This window comes from Carya illinoinensis, chromosome 12 (genome assembly GCF_018687715.1).
Source record: "Carya illinoinensis cultivar Pawnee chromosome 12, C.illinoinensisPawnee_v1, whole genome shotgun sequence".
NCBI lineage: Eukaryota > Viridiplantae > Streptophyta > Magnoliopsida > Fagales > Juglandaceae > Carya > Carya illinoinensis.
In genome coordinates, this window is record NC_056763.1 from 16,067,519 (window position 1) to 16,076,299 (window position 8,781).

An 8,781-nucleotide genomic window follows, 5' to 3' on the forward strand; every position below is an offset into this window, starting at 1 on the left:
TTGTAAATGTTTCATTATATTGCTCTTTTCATGTGACCTACCTTGCCTGTTCATGCTTTTGATGATCATGATGCCCATCTCCATCAAATCAAAGTTAATCACTTTGCTTTGGCTTTACACACTAAAAGTTCATGCCTCGTGAGTGTCATATCAAACAAAGTTGCATTTCAACTAATACAAGAATATTTAGATTTGTTTTTATGCACTTGTAATATATTCTATATATTAATGTTAAAGGCTTACAACCTTCTAACATTTCATATCCTGATGTTTTGATATTTAGTCTTCGGGCTTTCAAGATATGGGGATTTTGTAGACTTAGAATGAAATCTGGGAATCAATCAAAGTGAATTGTCCCATAGCTGAATTTCTAACAAGGAAACTTTATTGTGAAAATTGCATTTTCTGGAATTGGTTTATGTGTGACTTATTATGTTTTCTATTCAGATTCAAAGGGTTGGTTTTTGTGTAATAGGCAGCTTAATGAGGTAAAAAAAATAACTTGGAATGAAGTAGCTATGACAACAAACCAACCACAATCAATCAAACTTGGTAGTCTAAAATCACTGCCAGTACCCTAACCAAAAAAAAAAAAAAAGAATTTTTGGCATGAAGATGATCTTAATTTGGTTGATTCTTTCTACTTGGATGTCATCTATCAAAGAATCCAAAGTCCAGGCAATAACTTTCTTCAATTCAAGAGCGTGTTATAGGATTAGATGGATTGCAAAAGAAAGAAGCCAACTTTATTTTATTTCACTCATAAATTATGCTTGTTCAGCCAACCATATCTTAGTCTACCCATGGATTTACTCTTAAGTTTTCATTTTTTGCAGGATCTCTTTCGGTCCAATCATTTGAAGTTGCTATTTGGTGTGGGGATTAAATCATTGATGGAAATGCATCTGATTTTGTAATTTATATATTGTAATTTTGTATTTTGTAATATATAAATAGCAAATAATGGAATATATAGTGGATTGCATTATGATGCATGCATATATACACATATGAATATTTAGTTGTTTATAGCGTTAGCTTATATGTATGTATTGATTATAATTAGTTGATATTTTTATTATCATGGACAATGATATAAAAAATATAAGCTTTTATATAACAAAAAAATTCTACATTTCAACAATATTTCTTGAAAAAAATTGCAATAAATATTGGATTTTTTGTAAACATTTTTTCAACATAAAAAAATTGAGAACAGAATGATTTTAGTTAAATAAAAAAAACCAGTTTTTATCCGGAATCTGGATTTCTGGGTTGTATAAACCCGAGTGATCTCCGGATTTTGGACCGGATCATAACCCGGGTATAACTGGGCTGGAACTCGGTTCAGATTTTGAACCCGGGTTCCGGCCTGGGTATACCCAGACACCCGATCCGAAACCCGGTTGAACACCCATAATGGCCAGCTTTGTCTAGGTTTCTCATCATCTGGTGTTGAAATGAGTTTCCTGTCTATTTGAAGCAAGATGATATCATTATGTAGAAAGTGCATTGGTCTTCTCATGTATCATTTACTGGATAAACCTTAGACAATTACCCTGGTATGTAGAAAAAATATCCTAGGTTAACATTAGGCATGTAGGCAAAGAACTGTACTTTCTGGAATTATAAATTCTTATTCATTGCTACGGTATGTCACTAATTGATACGAATTGGTGTTGAACCGTGTAGTGTGAGGATTGTGCTTTCTGGATTCTCCTTCATTTTCTAATTCATTGTTTAATATGTTCACTAACCGATCCAGACGATTGTTTATTAGTGTTGTGAACAAATTCAAATGAAGAAAGATTTTAGAGTTCCTTGAACAGAAAACAATTGGAGACTTTTTTAATAGTGGATTTTTGTTTATAGTTACTGCATAAGAGTGGTACTCCAGAGAGTACCGTGCCATCCTACTGTAAAGCCTTTATTTTCTTATTTAATCATAAGCAACCATGACTATAAAGATAAACAAACTGAATAACAACACAAGTATTACAAGTGCTGAACTTCAAATCAACACAATGAATAAAAACACAAAGAACAACAACAAAAGAATAGGAGGCAGGCAACCTCAAATCAAAAGCATTACTACAACACAATTTTTAGATAAATGGGAGATTTTCTGGAGTGGAAGGTCTTAGCTCAAGAACTGAACTTCGACTTTATAGATTTAACAACCTTTTCTTCTACTTGGAAGGCCCTAGTTAGGACATCATCTGGAATCGAGGGTGTTGAAGCAAAGAGAGTAAAGGGAAGGACCACAGCCCCTGGTAACTGACTGTTGAAAGCCGCGATGACAAGGGCCTTCCCTACTCCAACATTCTTTTGGGAGTGTACAAGTCCTCTAGGAATGACAAACATCTACCCAGCAGTCAAGACTTTAGAGTGATACACATTCCCAGTTGTCACAAACCCCACAAGGAGCTTTCCTTCGATGACCACACCGCTCTCGGTTGCACGAGGGTGAGAGTGGGGTGGATTAACTCCTCCCGGAGCAAAGTCCACTCTGTTCATTGAAATCCCGAGCGTGTTGAGTGCAGGAAAAGTAAGCACATTACCTCCAGTGACGTTTGAGCCAAAGATGTTTGATGTGTCACCTACTTTGCTCAAACCATCAAAAAAGAAATCATCTGAAGTTACTTCTGAGGCAGGTTTGCAAGGGAAGCCATTAACTGATATAGAGCTGGCACTTTGATCTGCCACACAGAAATCCTGTAATGAATCGGGGTCGGCTGAGAAGGAAATCAAGGGGAGAAGCAACAACACGACGAGGTATGACAGCATGTGGATGTGTGAACTTGATGGAATCTTCATGGCTGCAATCGGCTTTTGGTTTTTCGTTTTTAGAACTAATCGTTTTTTTTTGCCCTTTTTGAAGATGAGATACTGGGATACTCCATAGGTTGGGAATAATGGTCCTATATATAGAACTTTTCCTCTCCTGAAAACCCCACAAGTCTTCATCTTTATCATTTTAATTTATCCGAGGCAAACAGCATATGGACCAAGTCAAATGATGAGGGGAATACAAAAACGTCCAAAAGATCACATAGAATATGAGTTTGTAGCAGAGAAGTTCCGATATGGAAATTGGTTGGGTTTTGTCAGGGAAAAATCTATAAGCTTTTTGACACACATTTGACACACCATTGAATTAGAAAAGTATTGGTGTTACACATCAGGCTTGCGAATAGCAAAACTCTTTCTGTCAGTGATTATAAGATGCATATCGTAAATTCTTGGATGTCGGTTGAAAGATAATATTGTAAGTTATTTTCGTGGGACAAGATCAATTCAATAACTTGGGCAGGTTCGTGAGCCATGATCTCATGGCTCAAGGACAAGGAAAGCAGTTCGCGAAAGTTAAGTTGGCATGACCTCTACCTGCTGTTGCAGAATTTTATTGACTCCTTCAACATTGTGAAACTGAAATGACTTTCTATGGAGATATTTAGTCATGGAAAGACCAATTCCTAGATTTCCAGATAATGGATGGGCCCCTTTTCACACTATTATCTGCTATGATATAAATAATAAAACCACCAAAATTACAATAATCAACTAAGTCTTTCTATTTTATTTAATGGTAAAATCATATATGGTGGAGCAGCATACCTGATCACCTAGTTGAACGTTTGTGAAAAAGTCAGCTCACGAAAGCTGGAATAGGAGCCGTAGATTCCAATTAAAAATTCATTTTTTATCATTTGACCTTTCTTCTCAGACAATATTATTGGTGTGTACACACGTACATGCCATTACAAAAATGTTTATGGCTTTGAACGAAGCTCTTATGTTGAACATTCAAGCCTTGAGTAGCATTCCCAAAGCCCCAAGTATTGTGGCTTTTAAGTACGTACCCTTGGTTGCAACAAGAATAGTTCTTGATTTGGTGGATTGGTTCACTTTTTCAGCTTCAATTTTTAACCCAAGCCCTCCAATACTAACTCAATTAAATTGGATTATGACTCCACCAACAAATAATTATTAACTATAACTAGTATTTTTATCATATACTAAATCCGCAACTATTAGTATTTACTATTTACCTATGTTATGGGATAAGTATCTGTCATTTTTCTATGTCAGGAGCTTTGCACGTTTGTTTAGTTGGGTGAAACTGTTTTTCTACAAAAATAATATGGTTTTCTAAAAAAAATTTGATTGATGAATAATTTAATGCATGTAAACACAAAACAATTTTTCATTTGGATAATGATCGATTAGTCAAATATAATAATTACATATTTGGATATATTAGAAACGAAAAAAATTAGTTCAATGCAAGTTTAGCAAATTGATCATTTTGCTAAACTTGTTTAATACAAGTTTTACAAAAAGATTAGCTCAAAATGTTGGTTGGCTGGTTTGAGGCATAATTGTCATCTTGTATGGGATCAATTGAGGAAACATTGAAGTTTTTATATTGATGTTGCACTAAGTTGAATTACCCATTCTTTTACAAAAAACTTGGTTAATGAATAATTTAATGTATAGAATCAAACTTGAAATTTTCTTTAGGCTTTCGTTTTTTTTTTTTTTTTTTTCTTCTTTGAATGTTTCCTATTTTCTTAAAAAAAATTCCTACTTTAGTATTAAATCCCACTATTCGTATAAACCAAACATATAACAATCAAGTGATTTCTACGAAAAGTGTTTCAAGAAACAAAAAGACACTGTCAAAATAATAATAATAATAAATAAAAAATAAAATAAAAGCCATCTATTTTTTCAGATAAATATAAACTCAAACCACAAAAAATCTGTTTTCACTTTTCTAAAAAATTAAAAGTGATATCACATTTAAAACCAAGAAACTAGATCGACTAATGCAATTACAAAAAAAAAAAAAAAACAAAATCAGATAAATACAAACTTCAAACCAGGAAAAAATCTGTTACACTTTTAAAAAATTTAAAACTTGGTTTATAGATGTTTTGTTAAGTTCAATTCTTAAGTTTTTCTTTAGGGAGAATCATAACCAGCTTTTTTTTTTCCTTTTTTTTTTTTTATTATTATTATTTTTTTTATAAGCAGCCAGTTTTTTCTTCTTTTATTTTTTTATATTTTTAAAGATGGGGAAATCTCCTATTATTAATAGAAACTCTCACTTTTGGTGGATGAATGCCTTATACACTCTAAATGTCAGCCAACTTATTCTAAAAAGAAATAAGTCACTATATACCAATAATAAAGCCATCGTATACCCTGCATATAAACTCCTACCCCTATAAACATGAATATAAAACGTGTAAAGGTAAAAGCAAAACTAGAATCACTTCAAACCATTCTAGCGCATGAAACATGTCATAAGTATGGTAAACCAAGTCTATTAGTTCTGAGAATACCAATAAGCTGGGAAGAAAGATGTTGAGCTAAAGACCAGATGGAATTACAGCCACTGCCACCCATCCTAGCCAGACAATCTATTGCACAATTAGCTTCCCTGAACACATGCTGAACCCGAACCATCAATTCCTACAATAGACACCTTATTTCCTCTAAAAAATCCTCTAAATACCACAAACTATAACGATCCTCCCTCAACCAAGAAATGACTAACATTGAATCCATCTCTACCATAATATTGTTAAAACCCATTTCCTTGTAGTGTCGTAGTCCTAGCAGTAAAGCCATCAACTCAACTTTGTTATTCGAACAAACTCCGAGACTAGCAGCATATGCAAATTGTAAAATACCTTTGTCACTGCGCAAAACACCACCTACACCCGACTCCCCAGGATTCCCTTTGCTACTACTATCTATGTTCAATTTAAACCAGCCCATATTTGATTTTTTGCCAATAAACAACAATCACCTTATTCGAGTTAGGAGGTTAAATAGGGATTTGCAACTTATTAAAAAATTTCACATCTCCCCGATGCAATTTAGAGACAGTTTTAAGTTTAATACTTACCCAACCAATCCAATACTTAACTGAACTCCATAAAGAAACAATAGTTTCCCTTTTCACTTCCATAAGAGCCAAGCATTTCCAACACCACAAACTCCAAGTGATAATTATTGAATTAACCCAATGAAATTCCCAACATGTGAAGTTATTTTGTGCATCTAAACCATGCCGCCACCGACTCCCTCGAAGTTCTTTGAGCAACATAAGGAATCCCCAAAGCATTAGAGGCCAATCTCCATATAGTAGCAGCTACCCTTCCCCCAAAAAGAACATGATTTAAATCTTCAAAAGCACCCTCCTCACAACGCTCACATTTTGATACCAAAGGCATACCAATATGCCATATACGATCATCAACACTCAAGCTTTGAGATAAAGCTTTCCACTTAGTAATCGAGAATTTCTTCAGCAGCGCTAAATGCCTTATCCAATCTGACCACTACCTTTATGAAGTTACTGCATGCACTTGCTTCCATACATTTTCTGTTGATAAATTACCATTTGAGTTCCCTAACCAAATCAAAATATCCGACCCCTCTTTTGATCCTCCAATCTTAATAGAATATGATCAGTACTATGTTCACTGCCCACTAGTTGCACTAAGAGATCAACATCCCAATAATTTTCTACCATACATTGCATAATACTCAAGTTCGGATGAGCCATAGCTTTTTGTAGAACACATGGAGGACCAGAATCCAACCACTTATCCCTCCAGAAAGAAATATGTCATTGCTTTACAAGCCATTTAGAATTTTCAAGAACAAATGGAACTGATGCCATAGCCATCCTTCAAAATATGGTACATTTCTTTGGATTTACAAGTGAGATATGTTGATGTCGCACATATTTCACCTGAAAGAAATGAGCCCACAAAGCGTTACCAGTTAACAACTTCCAAGCAAATTTGATGTGAAGCGATTTTTGAATATCAAACATGCTTCTCAAACCAATACCTCCCTCAATAGGCTTGCAAAGTACGTCCCAAGACACCCGCTTATGCTTCAACTTACCATATGTTGAACCCCTAAAAAAAATTACTAAACAACCTGAGCAACTTGTGCAAAATAGATTTTGGAGCTTGAGTGACTGCCAACAAATGAACTAGCATGCTAGCAAGGACGTGCTTTATTAGAATCAATCTTCCACGTAAGGATAGAAACTTCATCTTCCAACCTTCTATTTTATGCCGAACACGTTGCAACAACTCTTCCAAATAAACTCCTTTCATTCTTCCAATTATAATAGGAACCCCAAGATATTTAACAAGGAATTGGTCTTCGGAGAAACCTGTCAAACATAAAGGAAACCTTCACCTAGTGGCCAAAATCTTATAAGAAAAAGAGTGAGATGACTTAGCCACATTTACCACTTGTCTTGACCAACTCGCATACAAACCAAGAGTATCACTAATAGCCTTAACTGACTTTCTTCCTCCATTTGCAAAAATTACCATATCATCCACATAGAGAAGATGCAAAATTAAAGGCACCTATGGGATGAGAAAAATAACCAATGTCACCAACCTCAAACTTGCTTCTCAGTAGACACAAGAAAACCTCCTCCACTAAAATGAATAAATAAGGGTAGAGTGGGTCTCCTTGACGAAGACCCCTTCCACCCCTAAAAAAACCTTTAGCTGTTCCATTCATAACAGTTGAATACTACGGTGTAGCTACACATTGAGAAATAATATTACATACCTTAGTAGAGAAACCAAAGGCATGTAGGACATATAATAAAAACTCACAATCAATAGTGTCATAGGCTTTAGCGATGTCTATCTTCATCATAATATTCCCAACCCTAGTTGGTTTATTAATATCATGTCCTAACTGTTGAGTAATATTGATATTCTCAAATATACTTCTTGTAGGAAGAAAAGCACCTTGCTCCAAAGAAATAATTCGGCTCAAAACCAACATCAAATGACTCACCATGATCTTAGAACATATTATATAGACCATTGAACAAAGACTTATTGGCCTAAATTTGTCAAAAGACGAAGGATTTAATACTTTTGGAATTAAAACCATGAAAGAGGAAGTATAAACCTGGGCAGTAGAGCACCCCGAAAAAAATTCACAAATGGCCTCCATTAAATCCATCTTGTCTAGCTCCCAGCAATGTCGAAAGAATCCCGAGCCAAAGCCATCCGGGCCTAGGCTACTATCAACTTGAATAGAGAATAAAGCTCCCTTAATTTGCTGCTCCAAAGGACATCTAATCAGAGCTTGATTTTTAGCACCCAAAATATTGACCTGAACTAACTCAGAGAGATCAAGCAACTGGTGCCTTGGTCTAGCTTGCAAGAAATTATCAAAATAAACCACTGCTACTTCATGAATCGCTTATGGAGAAGAAAGAACCCGACTGTCACTTAGATGCATATCAGTCACAAATTTATGCTTCCTCTCCCGCAAAGCTGAAAAAATAGAAGAATTAACTTCGCCATGATCGATCGAAGATTGCTTAACTTGTTGAACAATACGGATCTCCTCCCTTTTTAACCAAGTAGAAAACTTGATATTCGTGGCCAAGAAGTTGGACTCAACCTCTTCCAAGAATCAATCCTGAAGCTGTAAATCACTTTCCTCAACCATCACTTCCAACCTTTTAATATGCTCCCAAGTCCACCCAAAAATGTCTTTATTCTAACTCCTAAAAGCCACTTTAAGTCTTTTTAATTTAGAAGCAAGTTCAAAGAAACCCAAACCACCAGTTTCCTCCTGCCAAGATTGAGAAACACACCTCCAAAAATCATGGTGAGTAGTCCACATTTGTTGGAATTTGAAGGAGCTTGACCATATCTTAACAAAACCTTCGACATACAAAGGATCACCAGAGAATGATTTGAGGATCTA

At 35.1% G+C, this 8,781-nt stretch overlaps 1 pseudogene; it reads right to left on the minus strand.

Annotated features, from left to right (window-relative positions):
• Positions 1 to 1,914: 1,914 nt before the first annotated feature.
• On the minus strand, positions 1,915 to 2,881 carry LOC122290344 (annotated as a pseudogene).
• Between the last annotated feature and the right edge of the window lie 5,900 nt (positions 2,882 to 8,781).